This window comes from Oryx dammah, unplaced genomic scaffold (assembly GCF_014754425.2).
Source record: "Oryx dammah isolate SB20612 unplaced genomic scaffold, SCBI_Odam_1.1 HiC_scaffold_23, whole genome shotgun sequence".
NCBI lineage: Eukaryota > Metazoa > Chordata > Mammalia > Artiodactyla > Bovidae > Oryx > Oryx dammah.
Window position 1 is genome coordinate 16,012,076 of NW_024070207.1, and position 21,645 is coordinate 16,033,720.

A 21,645-nucleotide genomic window follows, 5' to 3' on the forward strand; every position below is an offset into this window, starting at 1 on the left:
GTGTCAGACTCTTTGCAGCTCTATGGACCGTAGCCTGCCAGGCTCCTGTGTCCATGGGATTTCCCAGGCAAGAATACTGGAATGGGTTGCTGTGCCCTCCTCCAGGGGATCTTCCCAACCCAGGGATCAAACCCAGGTCTCTTATGGTTACCTTCGTTGGCAGGCAGGTTCTAGCACCATGGAAACACTGTAGTGTTTCACCATTAAGTATGGTGTTGAAAGTGAAAAGTGAAAGTGTTAGTCACTCAGGCGTGTCAGATTCTTTGTGGCCCCATGGACCGTAGCCTGCCAGGCTCCTCTGTCCATGAGGTTCTCCAGGCAAGAATACTGGAGTGGGTAGCCATTCCCTTATGCAGGGTATCTTCCCAACCCAGGCATTGAACCTGGGTTTCCTGCATTGCAGGCAGTTTCCTTATCGTCTGTTAACCGGGTGTTAAGCTGTAAAATTTTTGGTGATATCTTTTATTGGACTATAGAAGTTCATATCTATTCTGAGTTTGCTAAGTTGTTTCTTGTTAGTCATAAATGGATGTTGCTTCTTATCAAAGACTTTTTCATCTGTTAAGGTTATCATATTACTTTTGGTCTTTAATCTTTCAATGTGGTAAATCATGTTGATTTTCTAATACTAAACCAGCTTTGCATTCCTGAAATGAAATGACCTTGATCACGATGCATTATCTTTCTTGTTCCTGGATATGATTTGCTAGAATTAGATTTGGTGTTTTTACAACTATTCAGGATGAGTCTGGCTGTCATTCCTTTCTCGTACTGTCCCTGTAAAGTTTTGGTATTTATTACTAGCTTCATAAAATGAGTTGGGTAATGCTTCCTCATTTTCTAAACTCTGGAATAGTTGGCAGAAGATGGGAGTTATTTGTTTCTTTAGTACTTGCTAGAACTTGCCAGTAAAACTATCAGGGCTTTGGTGTCTTCTGTGGAGGGATTTTGGACTACTGCTTCAATTTCTTTCATGATGGTAGAAATTTTCAGGTATTCTATTTCTTCTTTAATTAGTGTTAGTAATTTTTTTTTAAGAATGTGACCATTTTGCCTAAATGCTCATACTTAGAGGTTTAAAATGGTTAATAGTCTCTTAACTATAGAAACTGCAGATATGAAAAAGGCAGCTCCCTTTTCATTGATAGTATTATTTTAAAAAATCAATCTCACCAGAGATTTGTAAGTTTTGTTATCTTTTCTAGGAAGCAATTTGGGCTTTATTAATCCTCTTTCTAGTATGTGAGTCTTATTTCTGCTAGTTAAAAAATTGTTCTGTAAACCAGTTTAAAATGTTTTCAGTTTTATCCCTTGTTCTTTTTCTGACTTAAGTTGGATGCTTATTAACTCAATTATTTTCAGACTTTATTTGACTAAAAGTATTGAGGGCTAATAATTTTGAGCCACGTGCTGCTTTAGCTGGATCCCACAGACTTTGGTATGCAGTATTTTGTTTGTTGTTAGTTCCAAGGATACTTGGAACTTGTTAGTTTATAATTTCCACAGTGATTTCTTAACCCATGGAGTATTTAGGATTTTTTTTTAACGTTGCTAAACATTTTCTAAGTTATTTTGTTATTGATTTCTAACTTAGAAACATTGTGATCAGAGGATGTGGTCTGTGTGGTCTGATTCTTTGAAATTTGATGCTCTGTGGCCCAGCATGAGGCTGGTGTATACTAGATCAACCTTGTTAATGTTGCTCCTGTTTGACACCCCTACCCAGTTTTTCATTGGCTTACTCTTATCAGTTGTTGGGATAGTTAAAATTTACCACCACAAAGGTGGGCCAATCTAGTTCTTTCAGTTCTGTCAACTTTTACTTTATGTATTTTGCTGCTATGTTATTAGGGGTAGTAAGTTACTTTTCCCCTTTCTTTGTTAGGTCCATTAATGAAATGCTCAAGATAGGTGTTCAAGACAGGCTCAACTTTGCCTGTAGGTAGATTAGTAAGGGTGACTTGGTGAAAGCAAAAGCATCCTTCTAGGGGGGCTAGGTAAATTGGATTTTGAGTTCCAGGGAAGAAACACATTTAAAATCCAAATTGCACCTTCCCGGGCATAAAATTAAATTCTTGAAGCAATTTGACTTTGCCAAACAAAATTATCACCCTCATATCCTCAAGAGCCAGAGGCTTTTTGTCATCATTAAAACAGTTTTGAAAGCTGTTTTGAAATACAGTCTTGGGTTGGACAAGAGGTTGGGAAAGAGAGCTTTATTTCTCTTGGGCCATATAGACATTACTATTCGTTGGTCAGACAAGTTTCAGACCCTTAGGCACTCTGCTTCTTATTGCCTAGCATTTTCTGTGGGATATGGCTCAAATTGAGTTACCTCTCTGCCTTTTAGTTTCAGTGGATGTAATTATGTGGGTAGTGCTCATTCCCCTTCCACCTGACAGGGGTGAGGTGTGCAGAAATTGAGATAATAGTTGCATAGGGATTCTAAATAATTAATCAGCTCCTGCTCACTCTGCAGAAAGAAAATCAAGTCTGTGGGAGACAAGCACTCAGGAGGACCAAGCAACAGAAATGATGGCAACAACTACACCTTTTATTAGATTCTCAAATAGAATCAGACCACATGAAGCTGGAAGTCATACAGAGAGACAAATTACATCTGGTCACATTTGGGTGGGAATAGAACTTTTCAGCTTCAGCTCTTGAGCCTGTGTAGTTCTGTGAAATCTCATTTTCAGGCTCTGTTAGGGCAGCCCCTGGTTCTGATTGTATTTTTGAAATAAGCACTATGAGCTGGTCCTCTTCACTAGTGCCTCCTTCCCTCTCAGACAATTGTAAAGGAGGAGCAGGTGAGCCAGTTAGGACCCACTCTCATTATCTTTTGATTATAGAAGTAACATATGGTCATAGATAAACAAAAAAACCTTAAAAGTACAGGAATGTATAAAGAAAAGGGAAATTTCCTGGAAATCCATCTCCTCAACCCTATTCTTTTCCTTTTAAAGACTGTGGCTGATGTCAAAGAATCTCTTCTCCTCACCCTCTTGATTCTTTTCCTTCTGATTTGTTTTTATTTTGATGTGAAAGAAATTCAAACCTAATGGTTATGGTGGTGGGGGAGGGTGGTTTTGGTTTCTACAGATTATGGCTGCGTGAAATAAAGGTCAGGGCTTGAAAATACCAATTGTTCATTCTTATTTTAAAAGGGTAAACTGTAAGGCAGGGAATAAGATTTTAGGTACTCATATCCTAATCCAGCTGTGTTTACATTTGTTAGGGGGATGGATAGACAAACGGTACAGTCGAAGTAAGACCATTTTTGCAAAACTGCTTTGTTAACTGACAAGCTCTACAAATATGAGATTAGCATGAATGTTGTTGCTGACTCTGGGGGGATGGTGTTGTGTGTTTATCTGAACAGTTAATAACTGTCAGTGAGCCATTGCACAAGCAACTGGCCAAATGATATCCTGTGTCTCAGATGTTCCATCTATTTTCAATTCCAAAGCTTGTTTAATTGCCCTCAGCTGCTTAATATATACCTCATCAATAGGATAGAGAAGCAGAACGTAGCCTTAGAGGATAATGGTCAGAACAAGTGTAGCTTACTATCGATATGCCCTGTTAAATAGCCCACTCAATGCAGGGAATTGAAGAAGCATATAAGAAAGCATTACCCAGTACTGCCTTAAGTACAATAGAGTGAGTGGCAGCACTCTATAAACTGTTAAGCTGGGTAATAATGCAAAGGATCGATGTCATCATGACTGGGGAGATTGGCTGTCACTCAGTGACTTAGCTGTGATATGCTTCCAGGCAATTCCACAGGGCTTTTATAAGCGCCTTTCCTGTACTTGTGCTAGAAAGTGCCACAGAAATACAGTCTCCTGATGACTGTAGAAGCCAGGCAGCAAAATTTAATAAGACATTTGTCAAGAAGATGGCAGATAATGACCCCAATTTTTGGTAGACAGATAGTTGTCTGCAGAAACAAAGCCTGTATTGAACTATTTTGGAGTGGGAAGAAGCATTGCTATGACAACAAATTACTTATATTTGATTTAGAAGAAGGAGAGGAGTGCAGCTTAATGGTTTAGAAAGCTCGTGATAACAATTGTTGGCACTGGGTATATGTTAAAATATAAAATGTTAAGTATGATCTGTTAAATAATTGAGCACCTCAGTGCATTCTGTTTCCAATATCTCCTGTGAACCAATAAAATACAACATAAATCAACTTCTAAAAAACAGCTACCAGAGTTACATGCAAATCATTCTGTTTTATAAAGTGCCCCAAATGAAATTCCCAGCTTTCATTTGCTGAAATGCCCCCAATTATCGTGTGTTTAAAAGGAAAAAAAGAAAAAACAGCCAAAACCCAGAGACCTGTTTACTGTTTTTATTGCATCCAGACCTGAAATTATGGTAGCTTGGAGTTTCTCATTCTGTAGATGATTAATCTTTTTTTTATGATTGGTAGTGTGTTTATTTGAAATGAAACTTGTCTTCAGACCATTTCCATCCTTTCACTGTGTTCATTCCTGAGAGAATGAGTAAACAGTGGTTTGTGTGAACTGGTTACTGCAGTACGCCTGGGGAAGCAGGCCTGAGGCAGATGGTGAGGGCATAGAGAACCTGCAGAAAACCTGTGGACAGGAGGCTTTCTCTGACAAAACGTCTTTCCTCTTTCTAAGGAAAAAACCAGAAGGACCATATTCCTTGGAGATAGGATTTAGGGCCTTGACCATATTCGAAGGGTGAGTAGATCTAGTGACTCCTTAAGGGCCCTTGAGACAGAAGTGTCTTACAGTTTTTGTTTACTTTTATGCATTTTCCTGCCCGTCCCTGCCCTTTACCCAATATCATCTCCCTGTACCCTTCTAGAATATAAATGAAAAGTAGGAGACAGGAAGAAGCTTGGAAGATGAGGACTAACTTCACCAATAGAGGATTACCACCCTGAACTTTTAAACTGTCTCTCCAGGCAGAAGTCACAAGTTTGCATATGGTCTCCCCTTTCCTTTGAAGGAGCAAATTTGATTGGTCATTATTACAGGGAGGAGACCATTTCATAGGGTTTACTCAGAGGAGGTTTACTCATGCTACATGCTAGCAAAGTAATGGTCAAAATTCTCCAAGCCAGGGTTCAACAGTATGTGAACTGTGAACTTGCAGATGTTCAAGCTGGATTTAGAAAAGGCAGAGCAACCAGAGATCAAATTGCCAACATTTGTTGGATCATCAAAAAAGCAAGAGTTCCAGAAAAACATCTGCTTTATTGACTACATCAAAGCCTTTGACTGTGTGGATGACAGCAAACTGGAAAATTCTGAAAGAGATGGTAATACCAGACCACCTTACCTGCCTCCTGAGAAATCTGTATGCGGATCAAGAAGCAACAGTTAGAACTGGACATGGAACAACAGACTGGTTCCAAATCACAAAAGGAGTACGTCAAGGCTGTATATTGTCACCCTGCTTATTTAACTTATATGCAGAGTACATCATGAGAAATGGCTGGGCTGGAAGAAGCACAAGCTGGAATCAAGATTGCCGGGAGAAATATCAATAACCTCAGATATGCAGATGACACCACCCTCATGGCAGAAAGCAAAGAAGAAGGAAAGAACCTCTTGATGAAAGTGAAAGAAGAGAGTGAAAAAGATGGCTTAAAACTCAACACTTAGAAAGCTAAGATCGTGCAGATGGTGACTGCAGCCGTGAAATTAAAAGATGCTTGCTCCTTGGAAGAAAATCTATGTCCAGCCTAGACAGCATATTAAAAAGCAGAGGCATTACTTTGCCAAGAAAGGTCCATCTAGTCAAGGCTATGGTTTTTCCAGCGGTCATGTATGGTTGTGAGAATTGGACTATAAAGAAAGCTGAGTGCCAAAGAATTGATGCTTTTGAACTGTGGTGTTGGAGAAGACTCTTGAGAGTCCCTTGGACTGCAGGGAGAACCAACCAGTCCATCCTAAAGGAAATCAGTCCTGAATATTCATTGGAAGAACTGAAGCTGAAGCTGAAACTCCAATACTTTGGCCACCTGATGCGAAGAACTGACTCATTTAAAAAGACCCTGATGCTGGGAAAGATTAAAGGCGGAGGGAGAAGGGGACAACAAAGGATGAGATGGTTGGATGACATCACCGACTTGATGGACATAGGTTCGAGTAAGCTCTGGGATTTGGTGATGGACAGGGAAACCTGGTGTGCTGCAGTGCATGAGGTTGTACAGAGTTGGACACAACTGAGCGACTGAGCTGAACTGAACTGAATTCACAAGAGGAAGTTTGAAAACAAGCCACATCTTAAGTTAATCTTCCCCTTTAAATGGGGAGTGGCCCAGAGTCACAGCCGCTTATGAATCACAGACTTTGCCTGGCATTCAGTTTAAATTCCATCTTCTTAGGTGATCTAGTGATCATGTCAGATCATGTCCTGTCTTCTTCATAAGCTTCTAGAGCCCCCAGTTACTTGCAGAATAAAATCTGAGGTTGTTAGCTTGTTCGTGTGTGTGTGTGTGGTAGTCATTCAGTTGTATCTGACTCTTTGCAATACCATGGACTGTAGACCACCAGGCTCCTCTGTCCATGGGATTCTCTGGGCCAGAATACTGGAGTGGGTAGCCATTTCCTTCTCCAGGGGATCTTTCCAACCCAGGGATTGAACCCTGGTCTCCTGCACTGCAGACAGGTGCTTTACCATCTGAGCCACCAGGAAAGTGGCAGTGCACCTTTTAGAAAACTATTGCAAAGTAATGAAAGTGAAAGTTGCTCAGTCGTGTCCAACTCTTTGTGACCCATGGACTATATAGTCCATGGGATTCTCCAGGCCAGAAAACTGGAGTGGTTTGCCATTTCCTTCTCCAGGGGGTCTTCCCAACCCAGGGATTCAACCCACGTCTCCCACGTTGCACGTGGATTCTTTACCAGCTGAGTCACAAGGGAAGCCCATTGCAAATTAATATCTACTTACTATGGAAAATTTGAAAGATACAAGGGTTGGCAACATTTTTATGTAAGGGCCAGATAGTAGGTACTATTTTGTCTTTGTCACTACTACTCAGATTTGCTCTTGTAGCACAGAATCAGCCATGGACAGTGACAGTATAGAAATGAACATGTGTTTGTGTTCCAGGAAAACTTTATATACAAATCAATTAGTGGGTCAGATTTGGTGTGTGGGTCATAGTTTGGTGAGTCCTGGTATGGTGAATAAAAATCACCTGAAATCTTCTTACCAGAATGTTAATATTTTTGCTTTATTTTCTTTTTTCTATTCATATTGATTTATATAGTTGTGACTATGTATTGTATTGTACCAAACTTATACCCTGATTTTGTTTTTCACATAACATTCTCACAAATATTTTGCATGTCATTTAAAATTTGTCATAGGTGTAATTAACAGCTATATAGTACTCCATTCTATAAGGTGATTATAGTTTACCTAATCACTTCCTGTTATTTTCTGTTATACATGACTGCAAAAAAAAAAACTGCTTTGTGCATTAATCTCTATAATTTAGATTATTTTGTGTAGGTCATTTTCCTTGAAATGGAATTATCAGGTCAAGGGGAAGGAATGTTTTTAAGGAGCTTAATATGGCTTTTCAAAATCGTAGTACCCATTTAATTCCCACCAGCAGCGTCGAAGAAAGCCTGTTCCATCTCGTCCTTGCCAACAGATTTTCACTAAAGCAAAATCTTTGTGAAAATGGCATCTTAATGTACTCTTTGATTATTAGAGTGCTTGGGGAAATTTTCAAAGAATTGTTTATTAGCTGTCATATTTCTTCCTTGTCTCACTCAGCCATAAATACACCCTGGGCACTCGTTCGCCCTTTTGCTTATGCAGTTTTCCCCTTTCAGCCTCCAACCTCCTTTTCAAAATGCTACTCATCCTTTACAGCTTGATCCAGATCTGAAGTCATCTCCCTGTCTGCACAGCCCTCCCTTCTTCCTCCCATTCATTTGATCTCTCTGCCCCGAGGTCCTTCTCTTACAGCCTTTATTCCTTTCTGCCTCCTTCCATAGTTCTCTGTGTATGGACTTTGTTCCCAGGGCAGGGACTGGGTCATGCTCTCCCTTTGGCTCCTAGAACCTACCAAGGAGCTTAGTATACAGAGGTCTAACTAGTCTATCAATGCTTTGTTGAAGGGTTCCTGAGGTCTGCTGCTTGTGACTTCAATGACTACCCTCCCCCCCCCACAAGAACAAGCTAACAAAAATGCGATATGGTAATTACCTGTGATTGCAGAGCTCTTCCGGATCAGTGATAAGAATGCTTTCCCTCATTACTTAAGATGAGCTGTATCCCTGAGTCCTATGCATTCCTTTTTATTAAACATGGTTCCTTAAGGTTTCCAAGAGGTGGTAAATGACAATTTTAGCACACGTTAGGCTATTCCTCTCTCGCGTGTATAGTGTAGCACTCCACTAGCCAACAGAAGTTTGTATTTTGATGGAAATGTTTTATATTTGGACTCTCCAGTGCAGTAGCCCCTAGCCATGTGGGGATAGTGACATGTAGTTACTGCAAGCGAGGAACTGATGTTTTTTAATTTAATTTAATTTAATTTAATTTTTTTAAATTTAATTTAATTTTATTTAATTTTACATAGTTGGAAATAGCCATGAATAGCCATGGGTAGTAGTGGCTACCATACTGGACAGTGCAGGATCATACAGAATATTGAAAGGTACAGTCCCCTTTTTTTGTATGGCTAAGAGAAGCTCAGTATTTATAATAATCTACAGTAATCTTGACATGGTGGCTGCTTGGAATTTTGGGAAGGCAGCCCAGATCCTGGTAGAACTGTAGGGAGTGAAGAAGCTGTGAGTTTGGTTCCAAATGGAAAGTGCTTCTAGTGGGAACTCTGCGCTGGGCAAGGAGGGAGATGGTTGAGCAGAGGCCAAGCAGAGGCAGAGTACAGCAAGCTGGGGACTATCCAGAGGAGACATGTGGACTTGATATGGTCAGTAACAGGGAGCCATTAGCAATTCACGAGAAGAAGAGTGACGAGAGAGTGGTGTCTGAAGGTTGCCTCCTCCAGGGGCCTGCAAACGACTAGCAGGGGTAGGGAGTTATTGGGTAGAGCTGGGCAGTAGTGATTGACCAACTCCATCAAAACCGAGCCTCATCAGAGAACACAAATGATTTATGTTTGCATTAGCTTCCAGTTATTGTGTGCCTTCCTGTGGCTCAGATCCACACCAGCTTCGAAGGCTTGGAGTTGGGAGGTGGGAGAGGCCACCTATGTGAGGGGAGACCAGCTGTTTGGTCACCACTAGTGAGTGCCCTTTGTGGGCCTGGCGCTTTGAAAGGTGTGTCTTGATTGCTTCTTGAACCTTCCAAGACAGCCTGGCAGCCCATCCATTCTGTTACCACTGGTCCACTTCCTTGAAGGACCAGTGAAAATTTTCTCATTTTCTTCATTAGGAGATTTTTAGTCTCACTGCTTTCTCCCTACCCAGCTTTTCAATTAGGCTGAACATTTCTACTTCTTCCTTCTATCTGCTCCTTACTGCCCCCACTGTGTTCCTTGTTACATTGCTTATATTTTTATAACCCTGTCCTGACTTTGGTACATGGGCTTAATAATTGGCTGTCGTTCTCAAGATCAACCTCCTTTTAGTGAAATGATGAAGCATGTCCCCTTTATAAAATACTCAGGGAAATGGAACCATGTCATGGTCTCCCTTGATCTAGGTCCCTAGCGATTTAAGACCTCAGAGCTGTAACTGCAACTCTGTTAGTTCTGTTAGAATGTGAGTTCTGACAGCCTTTATCTGTATTGTAAGGAGTTGTGTACAGTCACTTCATGATGACACAATACAGTAAGTAATATAATAAAAAAAGAGAGAGAGAAAGAACAGAAAAAAGCCTTCACTTCCTTCTGGTGGTTTTTGCTTTCTCTTGTTTCCCTGAACCTCCCTCCACACTCCTCTGAAGTTACCTACTGCTTGGGCTCATAACCACATTGCCTCTGATGTGCCCCCAAAATGATATTTGCTACTGCTAAATGTCATCCTTTTCTTTTTCTTCTTCTTCTTGGATGCATATGGTAAAGTTTGACCCTTGGGATAAAATACCTAGGTGAGCAGCAGATTAAATGGGAAATCCTTCCATGAAACAAAATTCATTTAATAATATTACGTTGTATGACAGATGGTAGCTAGACTTATCCTGATGATCATTTTGTGATATATCAAAATACTGGATTGCTATGTTGTCAGTTGAAACTAGCATAATATTGTAAGTCAATTGTACTTTAATTTTAAAAATGTAAGATTCAGTTCAGTTGCTCAGTCATGTCTGACTCTTTGTGACCCCATGAACTGAAGCACCCTAGGCCTCCCTGCCCATCACAAACTCCCGGAGTTCATTCAGACTCACGTCCATCAAGTCAGTGATGCCATCCAGCCATCTCATCCTCTGTCGTCCCCTTCTCCTGCCCTCAATCTTTCCCAGCATCAGGGTCTTTTCAAATGAGTGGCCATATCAGGTGGCCAAAGTATTGGAGTTTCAGCTTCAACATCAGTCCTTCCAATGAACACCCAGGACTGATCTCCTTTAGGATGGACTGGTTGGATCTCCTTGCAGTCCAGGCACTCTCAAGAGTCTTCTCCAACACCACAATTCAAAAGCACCAATTCTTCAGCGCTCAGCTTTCTCACATCCATATATGACTACTGGAAAAACCATAGCCTTGACTAGACAGACAGATCTTTGTTGACAAAGTGATGTCTCTGCTTTTTAATATGCTATCTAGGTTGGTCATAACTTTCCTCCCAAGGAGCAAGCGTCTTTTAATTTCATTGCTGCAGTCATCATCTGTAGTGATTTTGGAGTCCAGAAAAATAGTCAGCCACTATTTCCACTGTTTCCCCATCTATTTCCCATGAAGTGATGGGACCAGATGCCATGATCTTCGTTTTCTGAATGTTGAGCTTTAAGCCAACTTTTTCACTCTCCTCTTTCACTTTCATCAAGAGGCTCTTTAGTTCCTCTTCACTTTCTGCCATAAGGGTGGTGTCATCTGCATATCTGAGGTTATTGCTATTTCTCCCAGCAATCTTGATTCCAGCTTGTGCTTCTAGCTCAGCGTTTCTCATGATGTACTCTGCATATAAGTTATATCTGAGGTTATTGATATTTCTCCCGGCAATCTTGATTCCAGCTTGTGCTTCCTCCAGCCCAGCGTTTCTCATGATGTACTCTGCATATAAGTTAAATAAGCAGGGTGACAATATACAGCCTTGACATACTCCTTTTCCTATTTGGAACCAGTCTGTTGTTCCATGTCCAGTTCTAACTGTTGGTTCCTGACTTGCACACAGGTTTCTCAAGAGGCAGGTCAGGTGGTCTGGTATTCCCATCTCTTTCAGGATGGATTACCTTGTAAATAAGTAATAAACATGAACAGCTTCTATCCCCTCATCCCTGTTAGCCATGTAGCCTGAATGGGAAAGTTGATGTTTTTATTTCTTCAGTTTTGATTTTACTCGAAGGAAACTATCAAAATCAGACACACCCATGATTGTACAGAAGTCCCCAAAATATTTGTTGCAAAGTGCTATCTAATAGGCCAATTTGGTTGTCCAGTTACTTGATTCTGTTTTGGTGAGTATCACTGATTTTCAACAGTTAGAGGTAGGTGAGGGCTATAAGGTTCTCTCCCTATAACCAGGGTATTACAGTGAAAGCAATTCAGATCAAATTCTACCACACAAACATTTATTAATCATCAGGCAGAAAACAGTCAGATAGCCTGATCTGTATGCCCAGAGACATTCCGTCTCCTGTTGCCAACCACTGTCCTGTGAGAAAGTTTCCCTGGAGATAGATGTAACAGTATTCTAGCTATACGATTCACCTTACTTTTCTAAAGGGCACATTCAAAACCTCCATTAAGTGTCTATACATAAGATTTGTTGGGACTCCTGAACCTAGTGTGTCATTCCCAAGAGGTGAAGGTCATTGGGCTGGCCAACTCTTATGTTCAAGGTTTGCAAGGGTGGGAATGCCTAAATACTTCTAACTGGTCCACTCATCTTGAGCACCAAGAAGTTCTCCAGTGAAATATATTTCTAATGTCCATTGCTCTAATTAACAAACCATTTGAAGGATTTCATAGAAGCATTTGAGTATAGCTTTTTATCTATTAAAAAAAATTAAGGTATAGTTTACATACAGTAAAATTCACCCTTTTTAGGATAGGGTTTTACAAGTTTTGACCAGTATATACCATAAGCAAGGTAGAGAATGCCTTCATCACCCCCTCCCCAATTTCCCCATGACTTGCTTGAGGGATTAAAAAAAGCTTTATTGCGATATCATTTATGTATCATACTGTTCACCCACTTAAAGTGTACAATTAATGATTTTTGATATATTACAGTATTTTTATATTGTGGTAAATATATATATAACGAAATTTGCCATTGTAACCATTTTGAAGTGCATAGTTCAGTGGCACTAATTGTGTTCACAATGTTCTGCCACCATCGCCACTATCTATTTACAAAACCTTTTCATTATTTCAAATATAAACTTACCATTAAGCATTAAACAGTAAGTCCCTATTTTCCCCTCCCCCAGCCCCTGGGAACCAGTGTTCTGTTATCTGTCTCTGTGAACATGCCTGTCTTGCTACCTCATATAAGTGGAGTCATATAATGTTTGTCCTTTTGTGTCTGGCTTATTTCACTTTGCACAATGTTTTTAAGGGTCATGCATAATGTAACGTGTCATTCCTTTTTAAGGCTGAATGATACTCTGTTTTATGGATATACCACATTTTGTTTATTCATCTGTCTGTGGATACGTGGATTATTTCCCTTTGACTATTGTGAATAATGTTGCAATGAACATTGACTTGCAAGTATCTAGTCTCTTTTTTTTAAATTCTTTGGGGTATGTACCTAGGAGTGAAATTGCTGGATCACATGGTTATTCTATGTTTAGCTTTTTGAGGAACTGTAGAACTCTGTTCAACAGCAGCTGAACTATTTCGCATTCCCACCAGTGATGCACCAAGGTCCCAATTTTTCCACCTTCTTGCTGTCACTTATTTAATAATTTTAAAAATTATGGCCATCCTAGTAGGTGTGAAGTGGTATCTCATTGTGGTTTTGTGTTGTATTTCCCTAATAACCAACAATGTGCTCATTGGCCATTTAATGTCTTTGAGAAATTCCTGTTCAAGTTCTTTGCCCATTTTTAAAACCTGAATAGTTTGTCTTTTCCTTGCTGAGTTCTTGACTGTGGGCTTTGATTAAAGATCTCAGTTTCGAACTGAACAACATTCATTGATTTGCACTCCAGGTAAGTCATGGGAAATAGATGGGGAAACAGTGGAAACAATGTCAGACTTTATTTTTATGGGCTCCAGAATCACTGCAGATGGTGACTGCAGCCATGAAATTAAAAGACGCTTACTCCTTGGAAGAAAGTTATGACCAACCTAGATAGCATATTCAAAAGCAGAGACATTGCTTTGCCAACAAAGGTCCATCTAGTCAAGGCTATGGTTTTTCCAGTGGTCATGTATGGATGAGAGTTGGACTGTGAAGAAAGCTGAGTGCTGAAGAATTGATGCTTTTGAACTGTGGTGTTGGAGAAGACTCTTGAGAGTCTGTTGGACTGCAAGGAGATCCAACCAGTCCATTCTAAAGGAGACCAGCCCTGGGATTTCTTTGGAAGGAATGATGCTAAAGCTGAAGCTCCAGTACTTTGGCCACCGCATGTGAAGAGTTGACTCATTGGAAGACTCTGATGCTGGGAGGGATTGGGGGCAGGAGAAGAAGGGGACGACCGAGGATGAGATGGCTGGATGGCATCACCACCTCAATGGCTGTGAGTCTGAGTGAACTCTGGGAGTTGGTGATGGACAGGGAGGCCTGCCAGTGCTGTGATTCATGGGGTTGCAAAGAGTCGGACACGACTGAGCGACTGAACTGAACTGAAGTTTGGTAGCTCTGGAGAGAGAGCTGTTTCTGGTACCCAACAGCAGTTATCAACCTTGTTGTCCCATATGCCACCCATTCTCCCTTCTTCAAAATAGCCATGAATTGTAGTTAATCACCCCTTGAATGTGTATTCTCAGTTAGGGTTTTTCAGATGTTAACAGTGAGGTACTGGTTAAACACTTAAAGCCCTGACTTATAGCGTTTGCCAATTTGCATGGTCCTTTTCAAGTTACCCATCTGCCCTCACTAAACTGATAGGAAAAGATGCACAGAATCAACTCTTGCTAGCTAGTGGTACTGGGTTTCCAGCATAGCACTAAATGTTAATTAACTGTCCTACAGTGTAGAAAACTAATAAACACACATATTATAGTGTCTATGCTGAAAGTATTTTAAATTAAATTGGAGACATTATAACTGAAATTAAATGAAAATGATTTTCAATTACAACTCTTTCAGAATAGCTACCATTTGTTGAGCACATCATATGCTTGACATGTTCCAAGTGTTTGGTACAGAATCATCAGTCAACAGAGGAGGAAGCTTAAAACTAGTTTGGAGTAGCCTGAGACTTGAACCTGGACTCCAGAGCCACTGTTTGACCTCTGTGTACACTGCCTTCTGTCACATTCATGGGATGTACATACTGAGTGCTGACTTCCATAAACAGAGTGAATGGCTTTCTTGTAAAAGAGACCCTTCTGTGGTACTCTTTCCCTTCCAGCCACTCCAGAACCTACAAATTAGAGATGCATACCAATGTCATGTTGGTACTACCTACCAATGAACTGCAGAGGGTTAAAAATATCTTTTTCCTGATTGAAGAAAAAAAAAGCCCCAAACAAAAACAGGCCCATGTTTTGTAAGAAAAATGGCAAAAAAGAAAGTGAAAATCCTCCATAATCCTATCTACCAAAGATAATCATTGACGGCTTGTTTTTAATCTTTCAGATCTTTTATCTGTTTTTGTTTTTTTTTTTTTTAAACACAACTGGGTTGATTCCTTACAATCTGAAACTGTCCTCACTGGGCAGTAGAGTTAGATGCCAGTGCATGGAGCATGACTTCATTCCTTTTAATTGCTGTATAATATCTATGATGAGAAAGAAGCATAAGGGATTTTGAAGGGCTAATTTTCTCTTTAATTAGTTTGCATTGCAATATAGTTGCTTTACAATGCTGTGTTAGCTTCTATTGCATAGCAAAATGAATCAGCCATATATATACGTATGTTTGTTGTTTAGTTGCTAAGTCGTGTCTGACTCTTTTGCGGTCACGTGGACTGTAGCCCGACAGGCTCCTCTGTCCATGGGATTTCCCAGGCAAGAATACTGAAGTGGATTGCCATTTCCTTCTCCAACATATACATATATCCGCTCCCTGTATCTGCTTCCTTTTGGACTTGCCTCCCTTTTAGGTCACCATAGTACCTTAAGTAGAGTTTCCCTGTTCTATACACATGTCCCCATCCGTTGTCTATTTTACACATAGTATATGTGTCAATCCCAATCTCTCAATCCCTCTTTCCCCTTATTATCCATACTTTTGTTCTCTGTGTCTGTGTCTCTATTTCTGTTTTGCATATAAGGCCATCTATACCATTTTTCTAGATTCCACATATATATGGGTTAGTATTCGATATTTGTTTTTCTGACTGAAGGGCTATTTTGAAGAAGGGATAATAGGTGATTCATGGGATGAAAAAGATAACTGCTATTGGGTACCAGGAACAGAGTGTCTTTCTGCCTGCTCCCTCCTCCAGACCTACCACAACTTACCCAGAGTGATAAGATGCAACTCAATTAATGTTACTAAGAGTTCCAGGAAAGCTCTTCAATAAACTAAGTTGCTCAGGGATAATTGTGAGATAAGACTAAATATCAAAATCTTTCATAGGTCTTTAGGATTTTGCAGCTCTGATCTTTGAAACCCGATTTGGAATCTCTTCAACTCCAGTAGGATTTAGTCTGAGTTTGAGAAACCTGTTTTCACAGCAAGGCAACCTTTTAATTTCTCATCATCTCTTGCTCATTTTACAAATGGCCACCATGAAATTTTTTTGTTGTTCTGACCTGTTGGGTCTCTGTTATTCTCCATGGTAGTCAGTGTTTTTGTGTTGTCCTTGGTCTAGGCACTTGTCACTAGCAAAGCTATTGACTTTAGCAGGTGTGGCATTTATGAGTCTTTTTTTTTTTTGCATCTGGGAATTGATAGGAGGAAATAAGGTTATGGAGGGGAAGGTTTAGCCTGAAAGTGGTTAAAGTGTCTGACAGCCATTATGAGGTGGCTGTCAAAATAGAATGCTTTACTCTCCAGTGTGGGAATTAAATAATCCAAGAGTGATAAGCTCTCAATTGCCATCTGTCGGTTTGTGATGCTGCTCGCTTGTTCTACTTAACAGTGAACGCTGACCTCACATGCTACTTGGAGAAACTTGGAGGAAGATAAGATGCTCATATGGTGTAAAGCAAGCTGACTGAAGGACTATCAAGAGAGATGGGCTAAAGGCCAGTGGTATCCATTTATCAGGATTTGTCTAATACTTTCTTCTCCTTTCCTGTCTATCTCAGGGAGCTGACAGCACAGTGTTTTTGCCTTTTATTTATTTATTTTTTCGTTAGTTGCTCAGTCATGTCCAACTCTTTGCAACCCATGGACTATAGCCCTCTAGACGCCACCATCCATGGAATTCTCCAGGCAAGAATACTGGAATGGTTTGCCATTTCCTTCTCCAGGGGATCTTCCCTACTCAGGGATTGAACCCTGAGTCTCCTGCATTGCAAGTGGCTCTTTACCATCTGAGCCACCAGGGAAGCCTAATTAAAGTACTAAAGATTTTCTTCTTTAAAACATACTTGGATTCTTTTTACCAGTTTAAAAAGGTCACTTTAGTAGGCACTGAGGGCTAAAGCCTATGTTGAGGTCAGATGCTATATTTTTTCTTAATTATGAAGGTTAAAATATGGGTCTTAGAAGCTCATGAATGGACATATTATTGACTTTCAAATTACATGCAAAGCCTCAGACTTGGGCATATATACTTTACTGTGCCTTTGGATCCATATCACCTTCAAAGGCAAACCACTCCTGCCCACTGTGCTGGGATGGGAGGGGGCAGTAGCCATGAACTGTGCCAGAGACTTTGCCTCCCTGCGTTAGGCTGACTGGACTGGGAGTGGCCACCTGCCCCCCAAACAGCCAGTGGGTCATCTGGGCCGCAGTATGAGCTTGATAAGATGAGCTGGGCCATTCAGTTTCCTCTCCTAGGAAATTAGAATTGGGAAACTGAGAGACTAAATAAGACAGTTTGCAGCTGGGACTGGAGAAGGCAATGGCACCCCACTGCAGTACTCTTGCCTGGAAAATCCCATGGGCGGAGGAGCCTGGTGGGCTGCAGTCCATGACGTCGCTATGAGTCGGACACGACTGAGTGACTTCACTTTCACTTTTCACTTTCATGCATTGGAGAATGAAATGGCAACCCACTCCAGTGTTCTTGCCTGGAGAATCCCAGGGACGGGGGAGCCTGGTGGGCTGCCGTCTCTGGGGTCTCACAGAGTCGGACACGACTGAAGCGACTTAGCAGCAGCAGCAGCAGCTGGGACAGGAGCCAAAAAATGACAGGGAGGGAAGCAGGCATGTCAGGCCAAGTCCAAGCTGGTGCTATGAGGAGAGAGAAGCCACAAGGAAACAGTAAGAGGAGGAGAGATGCCCTGAGAAACAGGGTAGCTGTTCCTCGTAACCACCTTGGACCTAGAACCGCCTTCCAGATCCCCTAAGGCCAAGCGTTATCCCACACAGATTCTCATGGAATACCTGTTTTCTTACCATAAACCTCTCTTTTTGTTGAGTCAACTTGAGTAGGACTGTTTTCTTTCAGTAAAAATGGTCAGACCAACACTTGCCTTTCCATTTCTTGATAATAGTGAGAAAAAATATATAAGTGTTAGTGAAGATGTAGAGAAATTGGAACACTTGTACACTGTTGATAGGAATGCAAAATGGTGCACTCCTATGGAAAACAGCATGGAGATTCCTCAAAAATAGAACTACCATATGAGCCAGCAGTTACTTACCACTTCTGAGTATTTAGCTGAAAGAACTGAAATCAGACTTTTGAAAAGATACCTAGCCAACCAGTATTCTTAAAGCACTATTCAGAGTAGCCAAGATATAGAAATGACCCAAATGCCATGCAACAATGGATGAATGGATAAATAAAATATAAAAATGCACAGTGGAACTATTCAGAAGAAGGAGGAAATCCTGTCATATGCCATGATATATGGGTGAACCCTGAGGATATTATGGTCAGTGGAGTAAGCCAGTCAAAGAAGGACAAATACTGCAAGTTTCCACTTACATGAGGCATTTAACTAGTCGACTTCATAGAATCAGAGTAGAATGATGGTTACTAGAAGCTGGGAGGGAAGGATTACCAGGGCCTGGGAGATTGCTAATCAGTGAGCATAAAGGTTCAATTATACAAGATGAACAAGTTCTAGAGCTCTGCTGTATGACATTGTGCTATAATTGACAATACTCTATTGTACATTTAAAATTTGTTAGGGGAATAAATCTCATGTTAAATGTTCTTGCCACAATAAAATAGACCAGATCTAGGTCCACAATTGTAGATTTGTGGCTGAATCAACAACAGTTGGTTAACATTTAGGCTTTTAGGGTTAACAGGAACTGCTGAAGACTCTTCTGGGTATTATGAGGAACAGTGGAAAAAAACAGATACCTGATTATTTCTTTCAGGCTCAGTGCTGACGTTATGGGTTTTAAATCTGTGTTCCTGGCAAACAGTGAAAATGAAAAAAAGGCAGGGATTCTGACTGTTCATTTATCACCTCACATCTCTCAACCAACAGGGGGCCTTCTTTATCCTATTTAACCTCTCAGTAGAATATTTGCCTTTCGTTTATTCCTCTTTCCAGTCAACTCTTGATTATTCATGTAATAGAGGAAAACATTAATGTGAGTCAGAAAAGACTGCCCCACCTTGGCCTCTCTTCTCTGCCACAGCAGCACAGAGTTCCAGAAATGGAAACCAACCATCAGGAGAGGTAAGGAGGCTGAGCAAGTTGGGGCAGGGCCAAGCAAATTAACATTGTTTCTCTTCCCACTTCTATACCTTCCTTCTAAATGGTCTCTGTTGAGTTCCTTTTCTGGTGCCAGGAGGAGATTGCTGGAAAGGCAATGCCATCTGCTTGGATTAAAGTAAAAATATGGGATTTTTAAAAACTAAAGTATAGCTGGGGGCACACTGACTGGGATGCTGTTTTCTTCTCTTGTGTCCATTTTGCCCTCAGTCACTGTCTCACATCAGATCACCCAGCTAGTTCTGATTGGCAGCTGGTATTCTCAGTTCAGTACTTCCCTGGTGGCTCAGCTGGTAAAGAATGTGCCGCAGTGCGGGAGACCTAGGTTCAATCCCTGGGTTGGGAAGATCCCCTGGAGAAGGGAATGGCTACCCACTCCAGAATTCTGGTCTGGAGAATTCCATGGACTTTATAGACCATGGGGTCGCAAAGAGCTGGACATGACTGAGTGACTTCACATTCTCAGTTCAGGGGTGGGGACTCAGCTGGCTAGAATTTCCACAGTGGAATTTCCCAAGGTTTGGTTTTTAAGCCATTTGCCTCAGTTACCTTGGATGCCTTTTAAAAATGTTGATTCCTATACCCTTCCCCAGGCCTATTGAGTCCAGGTAAAGGGGAGGGGAGTTGACCTGGAGATATGACTCACCCGTCTCCAGGTAATATTTATGCACCCTGAACTTTGAGAATGACTGCTCCATAAAATGACCTGAGGGGGTTTGGAGGGTGGTTCTGGGAAACTACCACCACTTCCATTTCCCTTGCTGTTAGACTGAATGAGTGGGTGGGGGAAGTGGGGCATTCTTCCGTGTGGAAGTGGGAAGTAGAAGTGTTTTTCTGAATGCTAATAGGTAAGGATTCTTTACTGAAAGGAAATTGAAGAAAAGTGGAGACACGGACTAAACAGAATTAGATGGCACTTACTTTCACTTTTTACTTTCATGCATTGGAGAAGGAAATGGCAGCCGACTCCAGTGTTCTTGCCTAGAGCATCCCAGGGACGGGGGCGCCTGGTGGGCTGCCGTCTATGGGGTCGCACAGAGTCGGACACGACTGAAGCGACTTAGCAGCAGCAGCAGTATCTCAATATTTGTTGAGTTCCTGCCTGAAGAGGCATGGACATAAGAATGTTGTGTAGAAGTTACTGACTTGGTTTACATCCATGTTTCTTTTTAACGAGACCACCTTCTTCTCCGTTTCTGCCTTGTCTTTATTTAGAGTGGAAGTAGCCAGTCATCTGCCACATATTTGGGGTTTTGTGGTAATTGAAGTATATGAATACATGGTGCCACTCAATGGTTGTACCTAAGTATAACCCTCCTAATCAAAGTGAGGATATTGTGTTTATTTTAAGACAGTGGTTGTAGTGTTCAGTCTTTTTTTTCAAACACTGGCTCCATGGAGGAAAGCAAGGTCCTGTGTTTCATTGCTTTCCAAGCATTCCCCAACAACTGTTGAATGGGTTTTGTTCCAAAGGTTTCTTTGGAAATCTGTTTAGAATTCAGATTGCATTTTCCCGTGGAAACAATATTCTTGGGGTTCTGGTTCCCAGACCAGCTGGCAAAAGCCTGTTTACTCTGGAATGGAATGGAAGTAGAGTCCCTCAGCCCCTCAGCAGGGTTCCAAACAGTGGTTTTTATTATTTATTTTTGGTTGGGCTGGGTCTTCGTTGCTGTGTGTGGGCTTTCTCTAGTTGCACCGGGGCCACTCTTTGTTGTGATGCCTGGGCTTCTCATTGCAGTGGCGTCTCTTGTTGTGGAGCATGGGTTTTAGGTGCATGGTCTTCTGTAGTTGCAACATGCAGGTTCAGTAGCTGTGGCACACGAGCTTAGTTGCTCCATGGTATGTGAAATCTTCCCAGACCAGGGCTTGAACCTATGTCCACTGCATTGGCAGGTGGACTCTTATCTACTGGATTACCAGGGAAGTCTCCCTAACAGTGTTTCTATGGGAAAAAAGCACCAGAGTTTCAGACTTGTGATCCTTGGCATATATTCACACATCCGAGTTGCACTCTCTGAGCAGAATCGTAGGGACTTGTGGGAGGGAACAATTCAAAGTCGTTCACATGGCTTCCCAGACCTTGTGTGACCTAGCTTCTGCTCATGCCTCCAGCATCATTTCTTATGGGTTTCCCCTCACACTCTATTGTCTAGGCAAAAGGAGCTGCTTTGGGTTCACTGGACATGTTTTTGTAACCTCTGGGTCACTGAACCCTTACCCACACTCTTCCCTCTGCAACCTCCTTCCCTCACCTGCTGCCCAGTGGTGGCTCTGTTACAGGCTCTCAAAATTCTGATCATAGGTTTTAATTCGTGTGTTTTATGTCACTTCCTTTCCCTCTTGCCAGACAAAATGCTCCACAGAAGCCAAGCCCATGTCTTGGTTAACCCGCTGTTGTTTCCCCAGCACTTAGATTGGGGTCTGGCAGGAGGTGGTTTCTTCAGAATACTGCAGGTTGAATGAATGATTTAGCCCAGGTGCTCTCAACCTTTTTGAAGCTGCTGTACCCATGTTGGATGTTCGTGTGCTCAACAGACTAAGCTGAGGGCTGCATAAATAAGAAGATAATATTTGGGTTGTGTAGAATTTGCAACTGCTGT

At 41.4% G+C, this 21,645-nt stretch overlaps 1 protein-coding gene across 6 annotated transcripts in view; it reads left to right on the top strand.

Annotated features, from left to right (window-relative positions):
* TMEM164 (transmembrane protein 164) overlaps positions 1–21,645 on the top strand; it is a 181,958-nt gene that overhangs the window by 26,045 nt on the left and 134,268 nt on the right. The gene's annotated exons all lie outside the window — the stretch shown is intronic.